At 38.0% G+C, this 4682-nt stretch overlaps 1 pseudogene; it reads left to right on the forward strand.

Moving 5' to 3' along the window:
- The first annotated feature begins 813 nt into the window (after positions 1-813).
- On the forward strand, positions 814-1690 carry LOC149152686 (organic cation/carnitine transporter 4 pseudogene; annotated as a pseudogene).
- Positions 1691-4682: the final 2992 nt, after the last annotated feature.

Genomic DNA, 4682 nt, shown 5'->3' on the forward strand with positions numbered 1-4682 from the left:
ACGATTTCCATCTCTACGACTTAATATAAGATTTGGAAATGGTGGCCATCAACTACTCCATCACCATTAGCAGGCCTGCATTTAATAATATTCAAATTAAATTTTGTGCAGGCCTAATGGAGTCATGCAGTTTAAATAAACAAGAGAGAACTCTTGTTAAATTAATTAATAGAAAATGCTGGTTGGTGGCAGAATGCAAGGTCATTTTAAGATCAGGAAGGTGACTTTCGTTGTATTGTGGATTTGTGTTGGTTTATTAATCACTTATTCTGATTCATATATGTTGATCTCATTATCTATATGATCCGAATATAAAAAGCAGAGGATTCCTGAGAATAGAGAATATATTCATTAGTTTATAATTTATGTTCTAGCATTATTTGGCTAGCGGACCAAGTCATTTGGACATGGCTTTGCCCTGGTTGCAGGTATTCTTCAAAGTGATCCACTAGTGCAAGTGTTTATCATAGATCTCCACAAAAACAGTGAAGTGTTTATCATAGATCTTCACAAAAACTATTAACAGTTAATCCATATGGATATAATTTCGAAAACAGTTTGGGATACAAAATTCAATTCATTACGCCGTAAGGTGTTTCCCTTTGAAATGAATTGCCCCAGCCAATGTCGTGTCTTATTGTTGACCGAGTTTGGGATACAAAATTCAATTCATTACGCCGTAAGGCGTTTCCCTTTGAAATGAATTGCCCCAGCCGATGTCGTGTCTTATTGTTGACCGTAGATTTGTGGTGTTAGACGATTGAAGGAAGTTTGGTTGTTGATCCTCACACTGTCCTTTTGTCTCCCAACCCAATGGCCTCTGTGTCTTCTGAGTTATTGTTCGGGCGGTGGCAGATTAAGCATTTCTTGCTGTCGAGCCTCACACGAACACTCGAGGCCTTTCCTACGATGGTCATGATTTTCGCCGACTATGAACCCCATTGGCATTGCAATGGAGGGAAAACCCCAGAGGATTTCCTTTCCGTGAAGCCAAGGTTCGAATCCTGCAGCCCGACGGGATCTATATGCTCCATGGACCGGGCCTCATGGGACTGGGACGGAGGCCCCGGGGTTTCGACGGTCTGCGGATGGGATCTCGTCTGCAGCCAGAAATACAAAGTTGGGTTTTTGCAGTCTGCGTTCTTTGTCGGGTGTTTGCTCGGTAATTGATATTTTCAGCCCATGTGCGCTTTTATATCTGACGGCTGATCGCCATTAAGATTTTCTTTTAGTTTCTGATTTATTTTTTGATACAGGTGCAGGGATATCTGGGCATCTATCGGATTCTTCGCTGGGGCGTGAGGGTGTCCTGAAGTTGGTCTACATCTGCAATGCCATTTTTGGTTTCTTGACGGCAATGTCGCCGAATTTCTGGGTTTATTTAATTCTCCGTCTATTGACGGGAATTAGAAATGGTGGCCTGGGGTTGTCGTCATTCGTCTTGGCGACGGAAGCCGTCAGACCGTCCAAGAGAGCACCGGTTGGCATGTCGACTTTCTACTTCTTTTGTCTCGGCATAGCAGTGCTACCGGCTCTGTCCTACTTTTCCGGCAACTGGAGATATCTGTACGTTGCGGGTTCGATTCCCTCGGCCGTGTATTGCATCTTCGTTCTGCCATTCGTTTGGGAGTCCCCGCGGTGGTACCTGGTGAAGGGCAGGCTAAAAGAAGCCATGGGCATCATGAGATAATAATCATCATCCCTCCATGATTCACATTATAGAAATAATAATTGACATTATCCACATACACAACTCTTGTGATGCATCTTTCTCATATTCTCAGGTCATTTTTTGAAATAAGTGTACTCATCCAATGATGGAGACTCAACACGCATGAGGTACATTAGTCATTTATTCATAAGAATATTTTTCATTTAGTATATTGGGATGTAAAGATTGTGGGTTGAAGTTGGAAATGAATCATGATGCTTGGAAGTTATACTTGTTGCATTATTTCATTTTTGTGGTTATATCCTCCTTCTAGTGAAGTGTAACCATATAGGGACTTGTCCAACCTCATTAAGAATAATAAGCCTAAATAAATTAAAATAGAGTGGCTATATCATTTCATACTCAACACCTTCCATGCATCCCTTTTTTCCATTCTCCTGTCTTTTAACTTACTTAGTGTCATTAGTTTGCAAGTTTCTTACTTGTCTCATTAAACCGATCGAGTATGATGTGTAAGGGTGTCCCTCCATCATGAAAGTTGAAATTTTGCTCATATCCACCAAAATAAAATAAAAAATAAAACTTTACAAAAACAAAAATAAAAAAAATAACCACACAAAACATTAAAATAATATTTGTTAAATAAATTAAATCCCTCTAAACTCATGTTAGATTTATATTCAAAATAAATCTAAATTAATTCTATTGGAAAAAATGGTGTCCATTTTCCCTGCCGTTCAACCTCGCACTTTATTTCATTTCATAAAAAATGAACACCACTCCATTCAAGTACAGCCTTTGACATGTTACAAAAATTGAAAGATCCATATAACCAGCATCCATATGCTCTTAATCCGTGCTGCTATGAAGCCTTCACATGGGTCCCCTCAACCTAAAATTATTTAATGAGAAAGTTCAAAGGGGAGGTGCATTTTTGAACGGGCTCGCCTTTTAACAACCTGCGGATCCTCACTTGATTGTCCGTGCTGCACTAATTTGTTTATCCTGTCACACAAAAATTCTGTTTTCAATGACAAATTTTACAAGTAATAATAATTTTTTAAGATACAGTGAGCACTTACAATGATTCAGTGCATGGTTTAACGACGTTTTAGGAGCTAGCCATGGGAGATTTCAGAAGACTATGCTGTTGCTGATGCCTAGAGAGGTTTGTCTATTTTGTTCATGTGTGAAGTCTCGAGGAGACTGCATTTGTAGTTGGGACACTGTTGCCTGCACCTTAAAGGCCTGCTTAGACCTTCATAAACAAAGTTACATTCAAATGAAGCATGCCAACCGAGCCAACATACTAAATAAGTAGCTTCCACTAGGTATTTAGTCATATATTCTCTGTTTGATATGTGCTTATTTATTTTTTATTTTTCAACTTGAAAGGATGTACCTAATGTCTGTGCATATCCTTCTTACTTCCAGAACACCTAGAATAGGTTACATCATTTGCATTATCAAAAGTAGAATCACAACACACGCAAACAAATACATACGCCCACCAAGCACAAGAAAATAGTGTGATGGCTATCAACTTTACATACGCCCACCAAGCACAAGAAAATAGTGTGATGGCTATCAACTTTTTTAAATCAAACTTGTAATAATCTCAATAATAAATCTAATGTTCTTTAGAGAAGACCTGCTACTCTAGTTTTTGTTGGGTTTCGTACAGTTTATAGTGTATCATAAGGAAATACATTTCTTGAAGGCATTGCATCAGAAGGCTCAACGGACCTTTGAGCATTTTTGTAGGGGTTTATGTTATCCAATCATTAAAATTTTTGATAAAATTCGTCTGGACTATCCACATGCCTATTTTTTTCAATAAATTTGAAGAAGTGCATGTTTTTGCTTTAATAATATGTATACTCCTAAATTTTCTGAACTGTAGTTTTGTGGGCCAATTGTTTTCTGTATTGTACGATATCCACATTTGAATTCAGATTCTATCTTGATAACTATCATTTCTTAGTATGTTTTTATGAATATATTGCATTGTAAGTGTTCTCTCTTCTTACATTGGACAAGAGAATACGGCTCTCTTTGACAATGTGAAGTTGTGGAAGATGCAAAACTTCCCTTGCTTTACATGAGCCAACTTGACCTTCAATAGAAATGTTGCTGAACACAATGAGAAGTTTCATGCTTCTTTAGAGAGCATCCCGAAAGGCTTGTGTAATTCCTGCTTTGTTTTGGTTGATGCCTTGCTGAGGAATCATTGAGACTCATCATGGTTTTGTGGTCCAATCAGAACCTATTCAATACTCACCTTCGTTAACTATATTAGTCGAACACAAACCCTGTCAAAACTCTCAAGCCAGTAGGGCTCCGGCACAATGTTAGTTCCTCAATATGGTGATCAAAGTCTGTCTTCAACATTACAATTGTCTTCACGCATCCTTTTTCTAAATGAATCTATATTACATGCGCTTGAAGAACTAGCTTTCAAGTCTCTATTCTCAGGCAATGTTCAGGTCTAAGTTCATGTTGGCAATTCTATGTTGAAATTATACTTGCATACCAGAATCTTATATTGGCAGAAGACCGTTACTCAAATGTCTGCCAAAAAGAGAACCCATTTTGACACACCACCTATGCAGAGGAAGAAGCTTCACAAGTGTTTGGGCTCCTTTTCTCTATCATGGCTGGGGAAGTAGCCAAGAGTAAATATCTCTACAGGCATGAAGTCCAATAAAAATAATGTATAAGACATATTTGACAACCAACAATTGCATCTAAAATGAAAAATATGTTCCCGGCCTTTTAGAAAATGTGGAGTCTAGCAGAATGTGAGGCCGTCATTATCATCGAAATTCCAACCAGATATGAATCTTTCAGTCTTATGGTATTATGGGACAATAACATCACTGATATATGAACTATATATCAAGCTTTTAATCCTAAAATATAAGTGATGGATGCTTCATTACAAAGCCTAGAAGTCTTCTTTCAAATGTAACAATTGGATGATGCACAGAAGTTGATGCTAATAGAAGTC

Source organism: Pinus tabuliformis, chromosome 9 (genome assembly GCF_031772625.1).
Source record: "Pinus tabuliformis cultivar Carrire ecotype Pingquan chromosome 9, CPIR1, whole genome shotgun sequence".
NCBI lineage: Eukaryota > Viridiplantae > Streptophyta > Pinopsida > Pinales > Pinaceae > Pinus > Pinus tabuliformis.